At 35.1% G+C, this 27,108-nt stretch overlaps 2 long non-coding RNA genes and 1 pseudogene across 3 annotated transcripts; all 3 read right to left on the reverse strand.

Annotated features, from left to right (window-relative positions):
- Positions 1 to 2,087: 2,087 nt before the first annotated feature.
- On the reverse strand, positions 2,088 to 3,187 carry LOC133802194 (uncharacterized). 2 transcript variants are annotated; one of them, XR_009877183.1, is made up of 5 exons: positions 3,125 to 3,187; positions 2,973 to 3,026; positions 2,723 to 2,758; positions 2,587 to 2,646; positions 2,088 to 2,180 (listed from the first exon to the last, which is right to left on the reverse strand). It is a non-coding gene; the product is annotated as an uncharacterized LOC133802194 (long non-coding RNA). The 2 variants fall into 2 exon arrangements; XR_009877182.1 differs by having other exon boundaries at positions 2,104 to 2,180; positions 2,973 to 3,127.
- A 4,179-nt stretch (positions 3,188 to 7,366) lies between these two features.
- On the reverse strand, positions 7,367 to 9,120 carry LOC133802195 (uncharacterized). Its single transcript, XR_009877184.1, has 3 exons — positions 8,919 to 9,120; positions 8,005 to 8,224; positions 7,367 to 7,405 (listed from the first exon to the last, which is right to left on the reverse strand). It is a non-coding gene; the product is annotated as an uncharacterized LOC133802195 (long non-coding RNA).
- Positions 9,121 to 10,231: 1,111 nt separating this feature from the next.
- Positions 10,232 to 10,948, reverse strand: LOC133800185 (photosystem II CP47 reaction center protein-like; annotated as a pseudogene).
- Between the last annotated feature and the right edge of the window lie 16,160 nt (positions 10,949 to 27,108).

Genomic DNA, 27,108 nt, shown 5'->3' on the forward strand with positions numbered 1-27,108 from the left:
ATAACTTTATTTTGCATCTATCTTGTGTTTAATATAAGAAAATAAAACCTAATAAGTACCAAGAATTTGAATAAATGTTTATGACAAACAAAAGTCAGTTGTCATCGAGACAGTACCTGAGGCCTGAAGCATCAGACTATAAAGAGGCCTCAATAGCAGCATCATTGTATTCAGTAACAGGAGAAATTATTGGCTGGGTCTGGGGTGGAGTAAAGAATGGTACACTGCTCTCTTCTCGAGGTGGGAATTCAACTCCAGTAGCCTGTGATATATATTTATACATAGATTACTCAGAATACTTTATTATAAAAGTGAGTTAAGAAATCAAAATAGGTTCCTTTCCAAATAATGTAGTAGCACATTAGCTATAAAAACTCTAAACAGAAAAAGGAACACATAGAATTAATACAACCCATCCAAACACAGACGCAAAACATTCATCATAACTTAAGCATCAAGGACAACACTAAGGGATTCAACTTCAGCATATATATACCTTGTAGGCTAGTATAACCATGTATAACTAACATTCACATTCATCTGCAACCCATGCTATTGCATATCTCACATAAAGTAGAAAGCAAAAAAAAAAGGTTGATCATATGATATTTACACTTTAATCAACTTAAATAAGCTTTTGCCCAAATGCCTTGGCTGATGAAGTAATTAACAAGAGAAAATTGTGTATCAAGCTTAACATGCTAAAATAACATTTAATAAACTACCAACCTTCAGTTCATTATATGCTGCATAGTATTGAGGATATCTCCCCTGAGGTCCCCCGAAGGCTTCTTGCCATGTGTCAATTAGGATTAGTATCTTTTCCCTCACATTCAAGTCTGGCTGGAGAATTTAAACAATTGCATCGGACAAGTTAGATTTACTAGGAATGCATAGGAGAGATTCACAGTGAAAGGACAAGTTAAAATGGCATAGGAGTTCAATATCATCCCCAATTTAGTTGAAGCAACTACTTATGAGCAAATAAAAAGAAAAGGCCAGTTAAGCAGTGGCTGGAAAAATTTAAATATATGTAGGCAGCGAATGAAAATAATATGAAGTAGTTCAATTTCTTAATTGAATGAAGGTGAAATAAAAAGCTCAACACCTTGAATTTGATCCAGACTAAGTGTTTCTAAGTTATAATATAGTGGCCAAAGTTATAAAAAAAAAGTACAAGAATCTATACACACATGTTAATGAAATTAACACATGCCTACAACCAAACAAGGTCAAAAGGCCACTAGAAGTACAGGAAGCATTGTCCCAGATCCATATATATGTAGTATTGAAAAAGAAAGATTCACTAATAATATTACTGAATGTGTTTTTATTAATTTTTGTACATAGTATTACTCACTATTATAAATATGCCTTAGTTTCTTGATCTTGTACTAGTTACCTGTTGGTGTCTATAGCCCTTGTTCTAACCCCAACTTTAAAGCCAACTTTAAAGCTAGATATAAGCCACAGAGAGGCCTTTAGTGCTGTTGCAAAGAATGTGAGACACAATTCAGGATTCCTTAATTATAATATACTTAATAAGCTAGCTATAACAAATAAAAACACTTAGTGACACTATAATAAATAAGAGTTCAAGCAAATGTTTTGCAACTGTTAATGAGACAAGAAAACAACAACAGAACAAAAACTTGAACACCAGGATGTGTCTCGTGCATGAACTCAAACAATTTGTTCACAATAGTTTTTAGGAACTTCCATTGAGCTCTTAGAAACCTCGGGTACTGTCCAACAACATACCTGCAGAAAGAGAGGAGGATTATGTACAAGATTTCAAAAAAGTACTGGTTGTATACCTCCAACCAAGTTTCTCATAGTTCTAAAATTTACTCAAATTTACACATGTGACTATCTTTGATCAGAATAAACATTTTTTTGTAGTGAAAATAATAATGCCAAGTAAACTATTATCACAACTAGGGAGGTGGGACGTAGACAATATCTCGAGAAGTAAATGATGAGTTTATAGTAGAATCAGAAAGTATAAGAAGTGACCACAAATAGAAAATGAGTAGAAATAACATTTATAAGGTAAGTTAAAAATGTACCTGTTCTTCCATCATCGAACCAGATATAGACCCTATTGACCAACATAATGTGATTAAGTTGTTCCAATTCCAATCCTCGCCACTTAATTGTTTGCTTAGCTTCTTTAGCATCTGCATCATACAAGAAGAATAGACAGCATAAGATAGAAATTATAATGAAAATAATATATAACACAATCAAATGACACATTTTCTCTGCAAGTGTCTGACAAGATAGAAACAAGGTGTTCCATTATAATTATACATGCAGAAAATAATTTCAATTGAATGGCCAATAAAAGAAATTCCCCACTCATATTTTTCCTCAAATTATTCACTATCAGCAGCCCCCAAGCTGCAGCCACATGACTTGAAAGAAATTTCCACTCAAAATAGGTCACATCATAACAGAAATATTATTAGACATAAATATAAATAAAAACTATAGCTAACACAAGCTTGTACTAACTTTGGTACAAATAGAAAACATGAAAAATATTTCAATACATTTACTACATTATTTTCCATAAACCCATACCAGCTTTTCCGTGTCCTCGTGATCAAGATGTGACAAATATATCAAAGTCTCCCTCATGATCTGCAACAATAGTAGACCATAGAAATTTGGTTAAGGAAAGTTGCCATAATAAATAAGAGTTCAAGCAATTTTATACCTTAATTCCCTTTATTACATCCTCAAGAGTAATAACCTGTAACAAAGACAAAAAAAAAAAAGTCTGGATTAATAAAAAAAATGTTTTGCAACTGTTAATGAGAACACAAAACAGTAGCACCACCAAATTGCATTATTTAACTTTTTTATTTCTGTATTAGTAATTTATTTCCCTTTTGTAGAATAAATAAAAGAGATCATGTTGGACTTCACATTAATCAATATCTGAAACCAAAGTTAAAAATAATCACCTCAATTAAAGTAAGTCCAAATGGCTCAATGAAGGCTGGATTTATGAAAACACCCTACCAAAACAGAGATACTCAAATCAGGTTGAAAAACATACCTCCTAGATAAAAGAAGTGATAGATTTCAGGGACACACGCACACATATGATATGTACCTTTGTTTTTGCTGCTAGACGATAGATTTCAGGGACATCAGATTGCTTATGACGTTTAGGATATGTAACTTGACCATATAAAAAGTGAGATTGCTAGGAAGTCATGTAAAACTATTGTATTTAAAGAAGAAGTTATGTAACAGGAAACAAAAATTCTAAAAATTACACACGATATAGATAACAGGACACCATTAAACCACTAGTTTGTATGCCATTACACAAGTTCAAATTATAAGAATAAATAAAAGTGAGATCAAGAAAAAGCTCAATATGGAATATAATAATATTTTCTAGTTATAAATTAAAACAGATAAGCTGGTAAAACTATATAAAAAACAAGTCCAAATGGTAAATTGAACAACACGAGTTATGCTCAAATCTTTCTCTTTTCCAATCCCTAACTGCAGTCACCATCAAGATTAGAATACATTATTAATGAAATAGAAGTTGAAACCAACCAGAACTAACCTTTGAACAAACATCATCAGATGCCCCAGACTGCTTGAAAAGCTTTCCAAAATAAAATGGTATCAAGTCACTGATGCACACTTCCCTAATAACTATACAGTGTCAGATTGTTTTTTCAATGTAAGAATATCACCTAAAATGGTAATGGCTAAAGAGCTACAAGTGAAAAGCTTCATCAAACATGTTTAATAAAAATAATTAATTGAATTAGGAAGCTAACCAGTACACCCAAAAAATCGTCAATGTTATGTATCCAGCATTCCTAGAAAAGGACTCAGCAAGAGACTTCCATGACCCATCCAAAGTTAGCATCCTTGCTATAGATATGCCAACCTAAATCATTTACTATAAATAAGAATTCAGGCATACAATGGAACCATGAAACACACAAATTTTACTAAAAGGAGCAAGAAAATTTCTTGAGCTTGTGAAACAAAAGTACCGGAACAGAAGACAGACCCAGATATTTAAAGCTTCTTCACTGATGAAAAGACCACAAGCAGTAGCCAAAAGTAAATCCACCTACAATGAGATTAAAGTGAGATTAACCCCATATTTCAAAAGTGCAAGACTTAGTGAGGTGCCAAGTTTCTATTGCTTCTGTGTTGTGCCCAGTCTGTGAGCAGGTGGAGGAATCGCATCAGCACCTTTTCTTTGATTGCTGGTTTTCCCAGCAAGTTTGGGCTCTGCTCAAAGGGTGGCTGGGTTCTGATATTTGGCCTCTTTAGTATGTTGGCTGGAAAGAGTGGTTAGATAGGAAGCCTAAGAGTTTTCTACAAAGCTTTTCTATTGCTGTTTTGGCTGCTGCGGTTTATGGTGTGTGGTTTAATAGGAACTCTTGCATTTTTTCTGTCTGTTCCTATATTCCTTTGTATATAGTGAGGTTGATTAAGCAGGCTGTGAAGTATAGATTGAATGGTAGGCTGAGTCAAAAAGTCCTAAGGCATAATTGTTCTCTAGCTGCTCTTATTAAATGTCTATAATCTGTTAGCCTTTTGAGTTGGTTTTGAACTGGTTGTATTTGTTTGTTTTGGTGCAATATATTCCTTTTTTCATCAAAAAATAAAATAAAAAAACTTGACACATGATTTTTAACAACTTCAATTAGTGCCTGAACAAATCAATATATGGGAATGAGCATACATAAAATGCAAAAATAATTATATAAATATGACTCATTGAGATTCATCCATACTTATTAAGATATATAGTAGGGATTTTGATTCCAAACAAGGACAAACAGTGACTATTTAAGAAAAATGCTCAACCTGAAGCTAAGACCACACATGTATGTATATATAAATCATCCAACTAATCCCCAACAACCCATAAATCATTTACTTGTATTAAAGTTGTTTGTTGAAGTAAGAACTAAATAAATTGATAAGATAAGTATATTTGTTCAAGTAAAACTGAAATAACCCCAAAAAATTAAAACACCAACTCTAATGAATGAAAGCCAAGGAAGAAAGAGCTTACCCCACAACTCAACAACATTTTCCAATTTCTAAAAACAAAATCTGAAATAGAATTGAATAGAGAGAAGTTAGGGCAAGAGATTGAAATAAAATAGAAAGATTCAGATTTTACCCAAAATTGCAGAAAAAAAAGATGAGAGACTTGGATTTCTAAGAGAAAATTCTAAAATGACAGAGAGTAATCTATATTCATAATTCTACTTTAGTTAGGAGTGCCCAGCAAGAGTAATAGTTGCACACTTAATTGCTACATTGTACCTAAAGAGATGAAATGATAAAAGAAAAATTATGCCAGGCATAAAGAGTATAAGCAAGGGAAAATGATTTCACAGCACAATAAGATTAAAACAAGAGGAATTATGTATATGTATAAGACAATGTACAGACATGGGTTTCACAAGTCTATTAAAAGTAGCGATAAGTATATTGTTGGTTCAATAACAAACAAAGAAAGCTAGATCAAGGTTATATGTACAGAGAAGATTCACTTCATCATGGTGAGCTCTATTAATAAATCAAGTTCAAACAAACACTCAAATGAAATTTGTAATGTGTCTTGACAAAAATTGATTGGCTCGGACAATATTCAATATTCAAATTTATTACTTACATAAACTATATTCAATTGTATAAAATTCCCGGTCATGATGACATATATATTTATTTTATTCATCATTTATAATTTGTATGTTCATCCTAAATCATAAATCTACCATGTTCATTACCAATCCTACAGTGGACTATGGTATTTTTAGCTCTTTTCTTTGTTTTTTCTGTTCTGCATCACAAAGAAATCTATGGCTCATGGCATAGAAGTTTACCTAAAAGAAAGAAATGCTACTATATATATGTATATGTGTTGTATGCACACAGGTTTTGTTATTTCTCTAGCTTTGAATATAATATAAAAAAATGAAATCAGATTATAAATCACCCTAGAAGTTCACCCTATATTTATATATTGATTATATGAAATTTGTATAAAAAAAACTCACCTCACAAAGATGTTCTTGCTTCCAGCAGGGGAGAATCATTATGTGAGGCAGAGATAGACGAGACAACCAGAAAAATGACCTCCGTTGTGTCCTTCGGAAGCTCTCACCGACGTCGTGTGCTCCAAAGACTCGCATGAGGCAGAGAATGACGAGACGAAACCAGAAATTAGTGAGTGAGTGGTTGTGTAGATAAGAGTGAGTGGAGGAGAATAACGTGGTTTTTACATTGGGGAATCCTTTCTAGATAAAAAATTGTTGGACATGTGAAAATTCTGGGCTTTTTATCCTTGTAAATCTTAGTCTGACATTAATATTCTTTGGCAATCTCCTTATTTTTATTAGGATTTTAATACCATCCATTCCAATCAGAGTTGATGCTTTTGTTCGGCTAGTTTATTATAAGACTAGTACTTGTGAACTAGTTTGCATTTAACCCTCTCACCTTTGTGGTGTGTTTTGTATAAACATAACTGAAACATTGGATCATCTGTTCAGCATTGCAGCAAAGCTAGATCATTATGATGTGAATTTTTGAATGAAGTTGATTATGTTGGGTATTACCTAAACTATGTGAGACAGTATAGATGGAGAACCTATATGTTTTTGGTAAAAGCGAGATCGTGGCTGTAATGTGGAACAATGTGATGATGCAGCTTTTGAGGTCATCAAAGATATGATATCATTGTAGAAAAGGATTAGGTTATCAACTTACCATTGAGCTTCAGTAAATGAAATTCAAGGATTTTCTCCTTTCTCTAATTATTCTTACTTGGACTAATATTTTTTTTAGTGGTGTTAGCTCTGTTTTGTTTCTTTAAATAGAGTTTAAGTTTTTTCGATTTCTTGTATTTAAAGATACTACATCACATTCTTGTAACTATAAATACATAATTTTTTGAAATTTAATGAAAGTTTTGTTTCTTATAAAATACCGTAAAATACATAAACAACATCTAGATTATCATATTTCTTCTCTGAAACATAAATACTTAAATCCCTGTTTCTTTGTATCTTCATTTTTCAATTTATTTTAACAAGAAATATATAAAATTTATATGCAAGCATTAGAAGATTAACTTCGGCAAATCAACTTTCCAGGTTGAGAACACTTTACCTTGACCATTATCATTTGCTCTACAAACAATTAGCACATACTTGAGAAGCGGAATAAGAGTAAGCGAGTATATTATCAAAGATAAAGCTCCAATCAAATCTTCTGGGTCTTTAATTCCATCAGGGAAAGTGTTGTAGAAAACATACAACGAAGATGTGCCTAAATCTCCATATACCACTCCAAGGCTCTGGAATGCAAGTTGCAAAAGCATTACTGCTGAAAGCTTCTGGACAAGACAGAACAAAACCAAATCAACAAAGGAACTAAATACGTAGCATCACATGCTAAATTTCTATAAATTTTTGTTTACTCTCATGGCTAGTAGCATCGCACAAGCAAATTAAAGTAGAACATACAAATCAACAATAAAATTTTGAGAGAAGCATATTTCTACATTCTTTCTATGAAGTAAGATGTGCACAAATAGCGTCTAGCTCAGAAGTGAAAAATACAGAAGTATCAGTGCTAATATTTTCTAAACAAAACAAAAGCAATTCAGTAAAGGAACCATGCAACTATCATAATATGCTCAATTTCATCAAATTCATTAATCTCATTGCCTGCCATTTTCAGAATATATCCCACAGGAAATTAAAATAGGGCCTAGAGAATTGTAATCTACCCTGAGCACAAGCATACAACTATATTACAGCAATCCCTTCTATATCGGTAATATCCATTTTGACGATTTCCCATATTGTGAGAAAAATCCAAAGCTTTTGAAGTAAACATTTTGCCAGGTATCATGAGTTTGACTTTGATAGGTATTTCAAAAGGATGAAAGACTAAGAGAAAGAGATCTCCAAGAACAAGAAACAAGCACACCTTTTCTGTGTACATGTTTTTAAGCTTTCTAGCCTCTTCGTCCATGGGTTGATCAAGCTTCTGATCTATAGTCCACACAGTACCATTTCTATCAGGACCTTGATCAGTCGTCATATTTGTAGCCATTTTCAACTTGATCATTCAAACTATTCCTCAGAGTTCAACCAATTCACCTCTAAGTTTTTTTCTTCATCAATACTTCGGTTGTGCCATCAGCTTTCTACATATATTGAAAGCCATAAAACTCAACAAGTTCAAATCAAAAGGGTTAAAGGAACAGCTTTGAGCTAAATGTTAACCTATAAAAAAATTATATGAAAATTTTCCTTGTTCAACATACAGACCTAGGTAAATTACAGCATAAAAGGATTGATAATGTAAATATTGGACAAAAATAATCAACCATACCTTTAGAAATTGTAAATACTCGTGATGGTCAATAAATGATAAAGACATGGAATTTACTAGCATTCAATAAGCTTGAATAAAGGTAACACCATAAATTGGCTGATCAAGCAAATAAAGAATAAATCTAAAGGAATTAAGGAATGGAAAGCATCAAGATGCCAAATATGAAAATTTCTCAGCTCCAAAATTAAAATGAAATTACTTTCACCTATAAAAAAATTCCTCACATTTTTTGAAAAGCTAAACCAAAGCTTGGTACCTATTAAGAACCCCCAAGACCTCTTGGTCCAATTTCAAAAAAACTCAACCAAAAAAAAAAAACTGAAGAGCTTAAAAATGCAGTGACACTGTAAAGAAAGGAAAGAAAAAAAATGTAACCTGAACAGTGAAATTCCCAAATGGGTTTCACCTAAAGCTATACATAACACATCAGAGCACAAAAGATCAATAAAACACAATAAAGAAGATGGAAAAAAAATGAAAGCCCAGTAAAGAAATTGACATACCCATGAAGAAAAAAGGCGAGGAAGTGAAAACCCAGATCCTGAAAAAATTGTTCTTCGAGTTTTTCATAATTTTAGACGACATAGAAGAATAAATAGTGAAGTTTGAATAAAAGGGTTGTTGAGTGATGCTTTGCTTGGTTGTGTAGACGAAAAAAAAAAAAGAGAAAGAGAGAGAAGCTGAGAAGCAAAGAAAGAGACTAGGAAACCAGAAAGAAAGAGAAGAAAGAAAGAGAAGCAACGAGAGGCAAAGAGACGAAAGAAAGAGAGGCAAATAGATGAAACCAGAAATTAGGGATTCAATGGAGGCTTAGGGGTTCGGAGGCTGAGACTAGTTTACTGTGTGCTTCCGTGTCTCTTATTTTCATTTGGCGCCTAGTTATATATTTCATATGGCGCCAAATGAAATTTCACATATGGGGCCATGTGTTTTTTTAATTGCTTATTAATAGCACTTTTAAATAAGTGTTATTTTTTAATGTAATATATACTAAAAATTGTTGTAGTGCATAGTGACGTGGAACATTACAAAGTCGAGTAAATAAATGGATAAAGCCCTACTAGAGGTTCCAATTTATAGGGACATAAAAATTAACGAGCTCCTATTCTTAATTTTTGAATGATTACTCGATCTAATTAGACGTTAACAATATATTAGTGATTGATGTGGGAAAGGCCTTTCCCATGAGTTGATTATCTATTTTTTAGGATTCCTAACTTTTAGCTATCTCCATTATGTGGTGGAGAAAAATGTCAAGAAGAAAGCAATATATTCATAAAGTGATTTTTTTTTTCAAAATCAAAAGAGCGATTGTATTGCAAAATAAACGATTTCCAACCATCTTGTTATCCTAAAATGAACCTAAATCGATTAGGTGGAAAAAAAAAAGAGGATAGAGAGTCCTTTAATGAGTCTTACCTTTTTTTCCGAGGTATATATTTTTTCTTATTATAATACCTTGTTTGGACTGTATCGTACTATGTATCATTTGATAACCCAATAAATCCCATATCCTATTTTCATTTCAAATCGAATTTCAAATGGCAGAATTTCAAGGATATTTATAACTAGATAGATCTTGGCAACATGACCTCCTATACCCACTTATCTTTTGGGAGTATATTTATACATTTTTTCACGATCATGGTTTAAATAGAAATAGATCAAATTTGTTGGAAAATGTAGGTTATGACAATAAATCTAGTTTACTAATTGTAAAACGTTTAATTTCTCAAATGTATTAACATAATCATTTGATTATTTCCGCTAATGATTTGGACCAAAATCCTTTTGGGTACAACAAGAATTTTTATTCTCAAATGATATAAGAGGGACTTGCAGTCGTTGTGGAAATTCCATTTTCCCTCCGATTAGTATCTTCTTTAAAGGGAACAGAACCCAATATGCCCAGGGTTCCCGCTGCAATATGATGAGAAGTTATTCCTCCCAGAACAAAAGGATCAAAACCTTCCACGCCCCATGCTGGATTTACAGCTTGTACCCTTCCTGTTATTCCATAAGGGTCGGATACCCATATTCCATGACCATACAATCATGTTACATGAAATGCACCAAAACCAAAGCAAGCCATTTCTGAGACAAATAAATGAATTCCAAAGGTCTTCGGAAAATCCAACGAGGGTTTTCCTGTACATTCATTAGAAAATATTTCTAGATCCCAATACACCCAATGCAATATAGCTGCTAAAAAGTACAAGCCATAAAACACAATATGTGCACCAACCACACCTTCGTAACTCCAAATACCCGGGTTCATTATAGTTCCCCCTATGATACTCCAACCACCCCACGAATTGGTTATTCCTAAACAAGGCATGAAAGGTATAATGAACATACCTTGTATCCACATTGGATCAAAAACAAGTTCAGCGGGATAAAAAACTGCTAATTCGTATAGAGCCATCGAACCGGCCCAACCAGCAACCAGAGGTTTATGCATTTTATGGAGAGAAATAAAACGCTCAGGATCATTCAATACGACCATATTAACATGATACGAAGGAAAATCCATAAAATACCGCTTATATTAATGAAAAATAGACACTATGTAACTTTATTTTACTTAAAAAATACTCTACTAGGGACCTTACATTTTTAGTGGATTATCTCGGGGAAAGGATTCATATTTGTTCTATTCTTTTAGTAAGAATGCTTTTTAGTTTAGTAATAATGGAACAATTTTGCTCGTAGGAACAAGAAGCAGATTTATTCTACACCCGATAAGTACCAAGACGCAATGGTCGAACGTTGAATTTTCCTTTTTTATAATATGAACTAAACTTATTCAATCTATGCTATGTATAAAAGATTCTAAAAGATACAATATTATTGGGACAATAATCCTATTTATGCTTTCACATCAATGTGAGATATAGTACTTAAATTTTCTTTGATTTAATTCCTATTGGTGTTCCCAAATTACCTTTTCGAAGTACTGGAGATCAAGATGTATCGTGGGTTTGGATTCGGAAGGAGATACGAAATAAATTGAAAAAAAAACAAGTCGTAGCAAAAAGACATAGTATTTGTCCATTTGTCCAATATAGGCAAATCCAAATCGGGCAGATCTTTACTCGGAGTACAACATAAACCTAAAAGAATTCAAGAAGACCACTCAGGAACAAGAAAATTACATCATGATTTGGATTCCGATGAAACAATACATCAATGAGAAAATAGTTCGATAAGTTTGTTTATAAGTTTAGTGAATTTTGTTGTTTATTTTTCTATTTTTATAAAAGAAATATATAAATAAATAGAAACATAAACAGACCAAAACTCGTCATCTTTTACAAAATGAAAGAAAAAGAGTTATTTTCTTACAAGTTCGACAGGGCCTGCTATGAAAAAAAAAAACTAAAATCTACACATTGATTCTTTTTTTTTTCGCATTTTTTGTTGAATCGTATGCATCAAAAGATGCATGTACAGTTCCAAAGGGATACTATTTTATCTCAATCAATCAACTTTATCAATAAAGCTTACTTTTTTTAGGACAAGAGGTTGATAGCAAGATCTCAAATAAACTTATTGATCTTATGGTATATCTCAGTTATGGAGGATGATACTAAGGATTGTATTTGTTTATAAACTCTCCCAGAAGATGGGTAATTCCTTGATTAGCTATTTATGATACTATGAAATTTTTGCAACTAGACATACAAACAATATGCATGGGATTAGCTGCTTCAATGGGATCTTTTATCTTGGTCAGAGGAGAAATTACCAAATGTCTAGCATTCCCTCATGCTTGGTGCCAATGTGTTTTATTTTTTTCTTTGATCTGAGAGAAAAAAAATAATATGCCTTAATGATATAAGAAATATAATTAAGTAATACTAGCATGGCATTTTGAATTCAATATGAGAGTTTTTTTTCTTTCAAAATTGTTACATTATGTATCGAAAGAGTAGTATGAGATATAAAGGTATTTCCAATTTAGCTCGTATATCAGGAGACCCATTTAAGTGTCACAAACTTTTACGAAAATAGAATTTTATTTTTTACATAGACATATATGTATATTTCAAATAAAAAAACTTTGGGATTGCTACATAACAGACAAAATATATATATATATGAAGCAATGAAACCATCATAGTATTTTTTTTACTACTAAAAAAGGAAGGGTGGTTACTAGATCATTGATTTTTGTGAATAGGATAGAACCTATCATTAAATTTATTTTAGATTTTAAGGTAAAGAAAAGGGAAAAGTGAATTCCATTATAAAGTCGTATGCAATATACAAAAGAAGCATGTACGGTTGTTCAAATCTATCTTTGTCTGTTATTATTCTTTTACACCTTTCATTATGCGAGATAAAAGAATTTTAGATTATGTTATATCATTAGGGTAATGATCCATCAACCTGCTAGTTCTTTTTATGAGGCACCGACGGGGAAGTTTAACCTGGAAGTGGAAGAACTACTGAAGTTGCACGAAACCATCACAAGGGTTTATGTACAAAGAACTGGAAAATCTTTATGGGTTATTTCTGATGACATGGAAAGAGATGTTTTTATGTTAGCAACATAATTCCAAGCTCATGGACTTGTTGATCTTGTAGCGGTTGAATAAAAAAGAACAGGGATTTATGCAAATATGCAATTTGATATTTTCTCTTCTTACCATGTTTAATATAATAACAATAAATAAATATTGTATTCGATGAATTCATTAATAAAAAAACATTGTTGCTATTTGGCACTTTAAGGTGCCCAACACCACATGAGGTGGCACCCTATGGTTGGTTAGTGATACTTCATAATACTTATTAAATTCAAATGTGTGGGACCCGATATTGGATTGCGCCAATAGCTGCATGCCACCTCCTTGTGGTGTTGGGCACCAGTGGTGCCCCTTTGCATTTCTCATAAAAAAATGATTCATAATCTTCCGGTTAGTATCGATCTAAACCAACATATTTTGTATACTATTTAACATGCCAACTATTCAACAACTTATTAGAAATACAAGACAGCCAATAAAAAATGTCACAAATTCCCCTACTCTTTGGGGGTGTCCTCAGCGACGAGGAACATGTACTAGGGTGTATGTGCAACTTGTTCAGGTCATGGATTAGGCCAAAAGAAAAAAACAATTGATTATGTATCAGTGATCAATAAGAGTGAATATGATAGAATGGAAAAACATCATTCACTATCGAAACGAAAATTGAAAATATCTAAAAATCTAAAAAAGCTCTATCATATCCTTTTATTGTGGTATCAAATTAATAAATGGTTGTTATTGGTAAAAATCTAATCACTTCAATTTTTCATTAAAGATGAGAAAGAATTCCCCATTGGTAGCAAATGGTATTCATTAAGTAGGGAAATCCAATTTAAAAAGCATAAATATTCTGCCTTTACTCTTGAGTCTTGCAAGAACGGACTACAATGTCAGTTACTCGGATAATCTTTATAATATAATTACCTGTCGTTACTCTATGAGTGGATCTTGTTATGAAAGACATATTACTGGATAATTATGGGTAGAGCCAAAGAGTGTGAACTGTACAAGTTAACAATAACATTGATTAAATGAGGGAAGAAGCTCCGGTGTGTAAAAAGGACCTTATAGTTTAATAAGTAACCATGTCAATTACCACATCCTTCTTGGTCGTGAACTCTGCAAGAAGCCAAGCCTTCTCTTCCTCAATCACCTGGTGGATGGATTTCTTTTCCTCTTCAAGTTTGACATTTTGGATCTGCAGTCCCTTGAGCTCAGATATTACTGGAGGTAAACTCAAAGGTCTTGGCTTCAAGCTCCGCCTTTACATGATCAAGGTTGGCCTTTCAACGTTCAGACTCGGCCTCGCAGTAGTAACTTTCGCCAGCACATCATCACGAGCTCGCGCGACATTAGCAAGGTCAGCCTCAACCGTCTGCAACTTACATTTCGTGGCCTTAAAGGCATCCTTAGCCTGAGTCTGAGCATTTTTAGCCTCGCATGAAAGCTTGTGACTGATTGCCAGTTGGGCCATCAGGAGGTGGTTTTGGATGTGGAAGCTGAGAAGACTCTACATCATGCAAAAGTGTTATAAAAAAATAATATATATGCATTAAAACTTATAAAGTTTTTGAGCTTAATGATACTTACCGAAGCCAATAACTCCACACCCCTATTGAATATGGAGGTGGAGTTATCACCCTTCAAAAACTTCCAGTTGGAGTCTTATGGGTTGCTAAAGGCGCGACCAACTCGAGTTAGAGTATTCAAGCCAAGGTCAGCCCCTGAGGCACCAGCCGCATTAGCCAATACAAAGTCTCTCTCATGAGTTGAGATTAAAAACTTACGGATATGGGTCGAAGCATTTGGAGGCCAAGAATTTGAAGTATCGACGACCTTGTTTCCCTTTTCAAAGGAAAGGATTTTGCTGGGAGGAGGAGGAGAAAGAGTCTTCGCCACTGGGGTCGGAGATAGAACCTACCCTGAGGTAGTAGGAGGAGGCCATGAGGTGATCGAATGAGGTGTTTTTCCTGAGGCTGTTGGAGTAGCATGAGGAGGGTCTCGGTAACCCTTGTGATTTTAGGACGTTATGGTGGAGGCATAATTGTCATCGAAGAATCTCGACCTCGCTTCAAGCCTCTTGCTTTCAGGGGCTTGGAGAGGAGATTCTCAAGTTCAATATCCATGTTACCTAAAAAATGGAGGAAAATACAATAATTATCTTGTGTAAATACTTGTAATAAAAGCTTTTATAATATAAGGAGGGAAATCTAACTACAAGGAAAATAATCTAATGAAAAGTCATCTGAGGATATATCGATGACTTGGAAATGTTCTTCAATTATTCTTGATTCTTCACCTTTTAATGTGGGAGACACCTAAGAGAGATCTCACCAATCCTTCGAGTCATATTGGGGCCCTAGATCTTCTCACACTTTATTTGTATAGTTCATATTTTTGAAGTTAGATAAAATAAACTATCGTTCCTATGGACTATATAATCTATCCCATACTAGGTCATGAAGTCATTTTCAGGGTCCTTAAAATAAACTAAAATGTTTGGTTACCATGTTAAAATTGTAAGAGTCCAACCCGATTGGTCGAGGATTACTTTACCTCCTTCATTCGTGCTTAGGGATGCCTCGTCGTTAACTTCGTTCCCCAAGCTAGATTAATCAGTGGGGGAGGAGGTGATGGAAAGGCTCGAACTCGAGCCTGTTTGACTCTTATTTTGAGATGGATCAGAGGGAATAGGAATAGGACTTCTTCCCATGTCCAGTATTTGAGGATCCCATCATAGTCTGTGGTCACGCCTTCACCGAGAAAACCATATAATCGAAGCTTGTCCTCATGTAGCAGGTAAATTAGAAATCGCCTACCATATGGAATCTTTAACATTTTATCTCAATGATCTACCATCTCCTTGGAAGGCTCAGGGCAGTCAAAGTTTGCTATAGAGAAGCATATGGATAAGTGTTTTAACTGAGATATTCAAACTAGGCTTAAGATTAGTAAGACAAATACTCACAGATCCGGTGGAAGGAGTAGAACTTGGAAGGTTCGAGACTGTTGGTCCAGAAAATCTATTTCTTGAAGTTGGGAGGATGGTTAGGTATGTCCTCAAAGAGCCTCCTCTATCTGGGCAAACTTAATAGATAATAAAATCCATCAATCCCTCGACCTTGAGTAGGGTCTCTTTTGAGGCAAAATTGATAGCGATTCTCATATGTCGAAGGCCCTTCCCACTTCACTTGGTGATATAGCGACCTCGATGCCGCTAGAACTCTATACGAGTTAGACTATAGCTGGAATGGAGTGATGTTGATCCAATCAGTAAACTTCTTAAAATAGTCAGATAATGGCAATAATGCCCCAGCTCTCGATGATTGCGACTCCAAGCTGCAAGCTTGTACACTCGGCCAGGGTTATCCTTGCCCAGGGCATAAATGCTCCAATCTTCTAGGGCTTTAGCTCGACACACTAGTTTGGCAGACAATTTTAAGCCATCGAAAGACAGGATGTCTGAAACATGTCTAGTGGCTTTTATCTACCTTTCGTAAAGGCCAGCCTCAAAAAACTTGCAACTAGAGGAGGGGAGAGAAGATACTTGAGGGACTGGGGTAGAAGATTGAGAGGGATGGCTCGAAGTGTTTGAAATACATATAACAGGATCTTTGATTATTTTCATGTAGTTCACACTTTATCAAAAGAAACATGCAATTTCTAGAACATGCTCCTATGAAATTGATACATATATAGAGTAAAGTATAGAAACTTACATTACAGAGCGGAACTGGAAAAACTCCTTCCTTCAATCTCTTTAACCCTCGATTCATTTCTGTAACTAGTGTGGGTTGGTTCTCAACACATGAGATAGAGATCTACAAGAGAAGAAGAAGAGAGAGTGACTAGAAGAGAGTGATTGTAGACATTTCTATGATTGAGCACTTACCGAAATTTGTTCTCTGTCAACTATCTCTTGTTGTCATTTAACTTATGAAAACCTAGCTATAGCACTTTATTTATAGACTCATCCATTGGCTTATTTTCTTATATAAATTAATTAAAAAATAAAATATAAATAAAACTCTATCATGGCTGGACCACACCATATCGATTGGACTCATGATATGGGTCTTAAATTTAAGGCCCAATTGACTCAAATTGAATACCCTTTATTAATACATTTTATTATTAATTAATTAAATAATTAAATGCTTATTCAAATTAAATATTTATAATTTGAAATTTAATTTAATATTAACACCAATTTGTCATTATTAATAAAATGCCCAATATTCTCTTCTATTCTCAAAATCACATATCTATGTAAATTTTCCAATATTGACCTAGTCAACTTTAAAAATCCTAATTGATAATTAAGTCAATTAATTGAGACATTCTAGATGATTTACTCAAAGGTGATGCGGGGACCATGGATCCATGAAATCAATCTCCAATAAGTTATGGTGAATTTATTTACGAATAATTTAACTACCTTATTAATTCCTCGTGACTCCACTATAGACTCGGAATTGGACTCTTGCATTCATAGAATTCTTTACCCCAAATGTAAATATGTTATCCATTGTTACAAACATTACCATCATTCAAGACTCTATAGATGATCTACTAATGAGATGGGTACAAATTAACGTTTTACCCCTCATTTGTATTTTATACTTGAATACTACTAAGTTCCTTGTAAATGATATTTTCGTAGACTTAATTACAGAAATGAGATCTCTATCATTTAACACCTTGAACTAAGCTATAACAAAATCATAATTTTACTTCTTTGATAGAAGCTATAAATTTCATATATGATAAATAATCACACTCAATTATACTACCAAGTCCCTAATATGTGAGTATGGGTTAGTCCGTAGGGTAAGCTAGTAATGAACAAGTCAAATGACTTGAATAATATAATCAGTAGAGTATTAATCACTCATAATTGGGATTGAATCAACCTATGATCAACTTTATGATATAACTAGATTAGATAATAACAGTACTTTACTTATCCATCTATAATCAATATCGGTCAATGTCCTAGATAGGACATCACACTAGATTATGTAAGTAGATCATATCGTAGATTAACAAGTCAGTGTAAATCCTGTGCACTAACTTAATCTTAGGACTAATGCATAACAACAATTATAATCCACTGTGAACTAGTCACTATTATTGTGATTATCCATGTGTTTGGGATTTAATAGTTGTTTATAACAAACAATAATCATGTACAAAAACAAGTGAGCAATGTGATTGAAAAGTCAAAATTTATTTCTATTCCTTATTGATAATGAAATGTGCTTACATAGAAAATTTGTTTTACACAGTTAATAAAACCCCAACAAACTCAAAGAGCTTTCCATGAGTTCCAAGGAGAGCTCCTTTTGTTAAAGGAAATGGTTACCATGACAACACAATCTAAAGGTATGGGACAAACATAGGAGTCAATCATGGGATGAACTCCTAATCAAATCCTTCTCCTTTTTCCCTCTTTGACCTCAATAATTGGACGTCAAAATTGAGCACTGATGTCTTCACGTTCTATTCATTCTTCATGCTCGTGAATGAGCCTCTGGTTTTGAGAAAATGGGGACTCAGCTTGGGGAGATGGAGTTTGATAAGGTATGGCGTAGTCGGGGCTCCACAATTTTTCTCGGAAGACTGGATAATCTAACAATAAAGTAAAAGGTGAGGTCCCATTACTTAAAATAGGAAGGTAAAAATAATTGGAAAAATTAATCTAAAAAATTCGAACCAACATGGGCTCGAAGTAACGAGATGGTCATCTCAAATTATTCAAGCCATTATAGGCTCAAAGCATGAGGTAATCCCACATGAAGTGTGTGGATAATTTCTATTTTGGGTTGTCCCAATTTTCTAGGGAAAATGGACAGTTACCCAAAAAGGGGTTATCATTGATTTATGTGCAAATAAGCCCTACTTATAAAACCTTATTCCTTCTACTACATGAAATCTATAGACTATGACCTATTAAACAAAAATAAGCCATTATTATTCAAAATCATTCACTCAAAACATATTAAAACCTTCTATTTCTTGAAAAAATCAAGAACATCTCAAGAACAAATTTTAAAAAATAAATGGTGCATGTATGTGCATTGTTTTTTGATCAAAAAATATAGAGAAAGATGGATAAAACTTACACGAAGGTAATCGAGGAAATGACTGAAGCATGGATTGAAATTTTTTGAACAAAGAAGACCTTGGGGATTTGTAGTAGAACGAAGGTTGAGAATCAGGTTTTTTCCTCTTAAAAAACATGCAAAGATTTTAGGATAAAAGTGACGAAAATGGTAAGAGGAGGAGTTTAAATAGGAAAAAGTGGCAATCAAGTAATGATTAGGACCATTAATTCAATATTAATATATATCCAATGGACCATGTTTAGTCACGAAAGTGGCGGTAACTAGGCAAGTGAAAGGAGGTGGGCAGAGGCTATAGTATTCGAGTACTATAGTTACCCAATATAAGGATGAAACATCTACCTAGTAGAGTATGGTAGGTGAGCATGTTTCCTGAAGGAGAAGTTGAAAAGTTTCTCTCTCTCAAGGCATGAGTAGATACTTTTGAGGAGGCAAAATGTTATACCCCAAATTTCGATACTCGTTTAATCATTTTGAAATGTAGGCTTGCAAAGATATGGTTTGAAGGAATACTTTAAATGAACATGATTATTCGAGTGTTATCCTTACTGATGTCGTGTCATCTATTTGGTTCAAAATAAGGAGTTAACTCAAAAGAAATGGACTGTGCCAAAAATTGACTTTGAAGGTTCGAAAGATGGTGAAGTGGATAGCCCTACAGTTGTCAGCTCAAACTATTGTGCAAGCTCAAAATTGTGTATTTGGTTGAATAATAAACAGTTGCATTTAATTAATAAAAACCAATATTCGTGGGCTTAGTTATGTATTTGTTTAATAAACCCTATTGTTGCGGTATCTTTGTTATTCCATGTTTAAATTACATATTATTGTAAGTTCCCTATAAATGTGGGAAGTAATGTCAGAATCCAATCTATTAATATTGGGTCTTTTTATTTTTAAATCACGCACAAATTAGGTACAAAAATTATGAGAAATTGCCTTCAGGCTTTAACGCAGATTATCTTAACAATAGTGACTTGTGGACTAGGTAGATTTAAGTACTAAACCACATAAAAAATCTTTATTCATTTCTTTTCTTCCTAGTTTTTGATAAAGTTTAAGTTATCTGGTGTTTTTTTTTTGGTTGACGAAAAATGCTGTCAACAATATGGTTTGACAATAATTAGTATATGAATTAAATAGATTAGAAAGTAAGCTAAAAATATGGTTTCATATTACAACTCTTCATCATCATTAGTAACTATAACATGGTTAGTGTCACCACTATCACGATCACTATTGACTAGTACATTTTCATCTTCATACTCTACCAAAGTTTCATCTTCAAAATTCATCTTCATCATCAACAACAAACTCATTAAAAGTTTCTCCCACTAATTAATCAACATTGTATACTTCAGTTAGATTGACATCAGTACGATCATACTGAATATTGTCTAACATAGGAAGTTCTACCCATAGCTGAAATCCTAAAGAATTAACTTATTGTAACGTTTGTATAGCACTAGCAATCTCCATATCATCAAAATCTATATCAAAGAAATCCCACACATTCCACAGAAAATAAGTATTAATGAGTCTCCAATCATTCCCATTTTTTATATCCCGAAGATAATATACCATTTTTGTTTGGGATGCGAGAATGAAAGGATCATCCTTGTAACGTTCTTCCTTGCAAACACACTTGCAAAATTGGAGTCCTCTTTAATTCTACTTGTGTTGAACCATCTACACTTGAATTAATAAACACTACAACCCATAACGTATTATAATTCAATTATTTCTCTAAAACTAGATTGTAACTGACACCATTCTCACTTGGCACCATTACATCGGTATTTTTTCTTTTAAGATTAACATCACCACTATGGAAAACATCTTTGACATAATTAACAATCATCCTTCAATAAAAGTATACGGTAGAACTTGATTTATTTGCAAGAGCATACAACTCATCATGAACATTTGTGGGCATTCATTGGCAAAATTGAATTATCTATAAATATAAGTGTATTTAAGTTAAATTAACCTTTACTAACTATGAGAATAAGGTTATACACTTACTCGAGTTTTGAACCACTGAGGAGACTCACCTTCTTGTTTAATTAGAAGATTTGAACCACCTCATCTTTTTGACTCATCCATATATTCATTATGTGTCAATAGACAAGTTTAGATTAATGCTAATATCCGGTAGGTAAAGAGAATAAATTGAAAGGAAAAGTGTGGACTACATACCTAAGATACTCCTTTATTTCAGCATAATTGTTCAAGATGTAGAAATTTGTCTTTTGCTTCAACTACGAATTTAAGAGCATACTTGTTCTTAATTTTTTTAAATGCACGACTAGTGGCATGAAAAATAGAATACTCTCAACTTGGTTGAGATTCAACTCGATCATAATTCCTTTCAAGCCTATTAAATTAACTTCCAATATCCCGCAATGTAATAACCAAGGTTATTATTTTCTTATAAGCTCATTAATTATGACCTTAGATTAGTTTTGTTAGTTTTTAGATATAACTTGCGTGGTGGAATTTAAAAAACAGATTGCTTTAAGTTTAAATTATTTTAAGGTATGATCTTATGACTTAGAAAATAATTATAATTGAGATAATTATAATTATTTATGATTAGTATTTATAAGATTTTATCATATGATCAAATTAGTGTATAGTTTTAAACCTTTCTAAATATTATGCACTCATGTTATGGTGGTATAAGAAGCATACATATGGCATTAAAATTAAGTCTCAATTAGTTGAATATACTAGCTTGGCTGAAATTCCCTATAGTTTAAGATAGGTGGAATTTTTCATGAATTAAATAAATGAGTAACAAATCTTTTATTGAAGAACCAAGTCTTACTTGGTTGAAATTCACTAGGGGGCGTGAAGCATAGGAATAGGGTAAGTTTTGACTCAATTTTGAACTTAAAAGAACTAGGTGGCACTCTAAGCTTAAACTATGTTACTAAGTTGGTGATGGTTGAAACCATTCGAAATATTTTGAATTTGAACATGCTAGGTGTAGGCATGGGAGACTCTTTGGGAAGCTAGTTAGGACTTTGACTACTTATGGTTTCTAGTGAGTATGTGTTGCATCAAGTGAGTATTTTTAACACATGGGATAGGTAAACCTAGAGTTGGCCGACACTACTATTAGGGAGGGAGTTTTGGAATTTTGAAAATTTGTTGAATGGATAAATAAAGCTATTCCCATCACCATCTTCACACAAATTAAAGCCTTCAAGTGCTTTCCATTTTTGAAGTCTACATCTTCCAAAGTTCTCATCTTTTTGCCCCATAAATACACCATACAGCAGAACAACAATAGTGTGTGTACCCTAATTTCAGCACGAGTCTTTCACTCAGCTCGTGTGCAGCTGGCAAATAAACACATGGAAGAAATAGCCAAGGAGTCCATTTATTATCCACGTAGACAGCACAGTTTTCATGATGGTTATACGAGTAAGGGAAGCATAAGTTCAGAAGTGCGAGCTTATAATATTCATAAGGCATGACCTCAATAGCACGAGCTCGAAAGCATATCCAACTCATGTTAACTTGGATATATGGCGTATTCACGGATCCCCGAAGACCCAGATATTTTATACGATCATTTATGGCTAGTCTGTGATATTTAATGTCCCAGATATTAGGATACCATTTATTTCGTGATCAACTCACATCCTAGTACAAATGGGCATATTTCATATTAAATGTAATAAATATGTAAATCTGTGATTGACTTACGTGGTTACCCAAACCTGTCTAAGGAATGTCTCTATAAATACCTGAGAATATTGGACAAGAAGGGGGACGATTATTTTGTAATACTGAAACTCTGCCAAAATATAGAGAGAAAAGCAGTAATAATATAGACTCGTGGATTAGGTGGATTTTAACCACTAAACCACGTAGAAAGATCAGTGTTCTTGAGAGTTAATTTCTTATTTCAGTTTATCATCAAGCACTAATTCAACCTTGTTTTTTTTTAATTCACTGTTGGCGAAAAACTGCGTCAACAGTTTGGTGCTTTCATTTAGAGTTGAGATTAGTGCTTTCATCAAAATCCCAATCAAATCTCATCATGGTGGTTACTCGCTCGATGCACGATAATGAGATGGAATAGCCTGGTGGGCAAGGGGATCACCATACCACTGTTTCAAATAAGCATGGCCCTGAAGTTCATCAACGACTAGGAAAGCAACCAGTGGGCCACGACGATACTGAGAGTTCAGCGTCATTGCTGCCGAATCCAAACCCAGACTACTTAACTGTGGTAGAAATGGAAAACATGCAGTTAAGAAGCCATCTTGCTAAGGCAAACAAGCAAATTGAGGAGGTTTTGGCTCAGATACCCCCTCTTGCAACCGACGTTAATGTCGGAAAGAGGCAAAGTGGGTCTCATAAGTCCCATAGGAATAACCGATCCAAACCAAGTCGGTCAATCAGAACTGCCACCCCAAGTTCTGTGCCCATAGCGTGAGATCGCCAGAATACTAAACCTAGTGGCCCTACCAAGGGTCATCGGCACGTTAGTCGATCGGTTAGAACCGCGACCCCAAGTTCGGTTACTCCATTACACACGCTTGGAAATACCCATGGAAACCCACGAGGAGGGCCCGGAGCAGGCTCACAGAGACAAAATGTTCCAGCCAACCCTCTTGCGTCATGATTGAATCGCCAGACGCAAAGAGCTAGAAATGGTGGGGCGGAGCGAGCGCATGCTAATTTAGTTCACCCTGATGGGACAAGAATTGCCTCACCAGTAAGGCATCCCCATCACCCATAAGACATTTGACACACTAGCGTTCTGCACAGGACATTCCTACTTATGGGGATAGCAAGAGAAATCCTCCTCCATCTGCCCCTACTTATGCCCCGCGAATACATGTCAATAATCCAGGTCCTCAGCCTCAACCACGAGCAGTGAGCTTCGCTAATGGAATTTATTGGATTGAAAGTCATCGAAGTGGCACAGAGTCCTCGATACGATCCACAGCCTGATCTGCGAGATTGCCTAAATTCACAGAAAAGAAATTCAGCCCAGAATGAAGGAGTCAGTTAAACTCGTCAAGGGGGAGGTCCTTCTGAAGTACGTGATAACGGGAATGCCCCACAAAATCATGCTCGAACTTGGAGGGAAAATAAACCACCGAACGCGTATGATTGGACGGGAGTTGTTGAACAGCCTCAGAATAACCAAGAAACCAGGGACCAAACCCTCGAAAGGCTAGCCTAGGTGGAGGAGCTAATGAAGAGGCTCCTGTCAGAATAAGAGAAAGATGAGTGTGATTCAGAGGATGATATTGAGCTTTTCGCCCTGAATATTGCGGCGACTGCATATTCTCTGGGTTTTAGAATTCCATATTTGTCAAAGTTCGACGCAGATGGAGTTTCGTCTGATCATTTGGGGATGTTCAACACCATAATGATGGCCCACAACATCAGGCCCGTGCTAAGATGCCTTATATTCCCCTCGACTCTTATTGGGCCAGCTAGGCAGTGGTTCAAATAGTACAAGAGGCATTCAATCAGTTCGTGGAAGAGTTTTTCTGCTGATTTCAAGAGAGCATTCAGGGCTTCTCAAGCAACTCGAATTAAAGCTAACTCTTTGGCAAATGTAAAGTAGCAGCCTGGTGAATCGTTCAAAGCATATCTAAGTAGGTTTGCTAATGTTGCTGCACGAGCTAGAGACGCCGACGAAAGTTCTAAGCACATGGCAATGAGGACGGGAATCCTTGTTGGAGGCGATCTGTGGCAGGAGCTATAGAGGAAAGGAGTTAATATTGTGGATGAGTTCTTGAAACAAGCTCAAAGGTGGGTAACCTAGAAGAGGCCCGAGCTTTCATCGTAGGAACCAGCCAAGTCCTTGTCCCGCCCATTGGAACGATAACAGATGTAGCAGCTATAGCTCAAACTGTTGCCCAAACTAACCAAGGGGGAAATAATAAGAGAAAGAGAAATGGTGAGGGCGACTAGAACAGAACAAAGAAAAACAAGTCTATGGAGAAATTTAAACCGGTCTACACAACATATAATGATCTCACAGATACTAGAGAATGCATCTTCTTGGCTAATTCTACTCGCCTTCCATTAAAGTTAAAGAATCAAATAGCGAAGAGAGATCCTTCAAAGTTCTGTCGATTCCACAATGATATTGGTCATAATACTGATGAATGTAAACACCTAAAGGATGAGATCACGACTCTCATCAGGCAGGACCTTTGGCTCAGTATGCTCGAAATCGAGCAACTCCCATTCAGCCCGCTGGACAAAACGCTTCGTCAGCTCTGAAAGCTCTAGTGAATCAAGCCGAAGCTCAGGTTAATCAGGAAAATCCATCTTTGATAACAGGAGGAGATATAGCCACCATTTCAAGAGCACCTCATCTGGCAGGCACTAGCAGAGGTGCCCAGAAGAGGTATATCAACAAACTGAAGTCCCATAACGGAGTAGAGTTCATCCCGGTGTAACAGTGATCAAAGCAACAACGATTGGGAAAATAATCAATTATTTCCATGGAGGAAGATGCCAGCCATGTCAAGTTCCCACATAATGATCCTCTGGTCATAACAGTTCAGCTCGCCAACCAGAGAGTTAGGAGGACACTAGTAGATAATGGAAGTTCTATGAATCCACTCTTTAGGTCCACCTTAGAAAAAATGGAATTGTCTGTAACTGAGTTGAAGGCAACTTCCATGATTCTATATGGGTTTTTTGGTGAAGGGTCGACAGCTATCGGAATGATCGAATTAGTGGTAACATTGGGTGAAAGTCCTCGAACTGTCTCCAAGCTTCTTGAGTTTGTGGTCATCGATTGTCCAACCGCATACAATATGATTTTGGGCCAACCTGCGTTGATGGCCTTTGAAGCCATAACCTCTATCCGCCACCTAGCAATCAAATTCCCCTCATCTGCAGGACTATGCACTATCAGAGGTGATCAGTTCGCTGCCAGGGAATGCTTTAGCATTTCCATGAATGGAAAATCACAACCCAGGCAGCAAGCAATGGCCATAAGTGATGGAGGTGAGGAGTCCCAAGAAGTGGAAGTTGCCTACGGGATGGAAGAACCTCAAGAAACAACGGACAGAGACGTCGCCCCAAATGATGATATTGACCCGCGAAAGGGTGAGGACAGATCAGAGCTCCAAGGTATTGAGGAGCTCGAGGAGGTAAATATAGATCCCAAAGATTCTTCAAGAGTCGTTAAGACTGGGAAAAATCTTGGCGATGATGGGAAAAAGGAGTTGGTTAAATTCTAGATGTTTTTGCCTGGTCCCATGTAGACATGATGGGAATAAGCCCAAGAGTGAGGCCTGCGAAATCCCAAAAACAGAGACATTTGGGAACAGTCCGAGTTGAGGCCTTGGAAGAAGAAGTAGCTCGGTAATTAAAGTGCGGGTTCCTTCGTGAAGCAAAATATTTGATCTGGGTCACGAATCCTATCGTGGTCCTGAAGCCAAATAGAAAGTGGCAGACCTGCATCGATTTCTCTGACCTGAACCAAGCTTGTCCTAAGGATTGCTTTCCATTACCGAGAATTGATCAGTTGGTAGACACCACCGCGGGGCACGAACTCATGTCCTTTATGGATGCGTATTATGGATATAACCAGATCGCGATGAATCCTACGGACCAGCAGCTTACTAGTTTTATGACTCCAACAAATGTATATTGTTATAAATTTATGCCCTTCGAGCTAATGAACGCCGGAGCTACCTACCAACGGTTAGTCAATAGAATGTTCATTGGTCAGATTGGGAAAAATATGGAAGTGTATGTCGACGATATGCTAGTCTAATCCAAGACTGCCAATAACCATGTATCAGGTCTAAATAAATGTTTTGAAATCTTAAGGAAATATAATATGAGGCTCAATCCCCATAAATGTACTTTTGGAGTGGCGTCGGGAAAGTTTATGCGATTCATGGTGAATACAAGGGGGATAGAGGCAAACCCAGATAAAATCAGGTCATTATTAGAAATGCCTTCGCCTAGCTCGCATAAAGAAGTTTAGAGCCTAACAGGAAAGGTGGTAGTGCTAAACCGATTTATATTAA

The sequence above is a fragment of the Humulus lupulus genome, chromosome 9 (assembly GCF_963169125.1).
Source record: "Humulus lupulus chromosome 9, drHumLupu1.1, whole genome shotgun sequence".
Classification (NCBI taxonomy): Eukaryota; Viridiplantae; Streptophyta; class Magnoliopsida; order Rosales; family Cannabaceae; genus Humulus; species Humulus lupulus.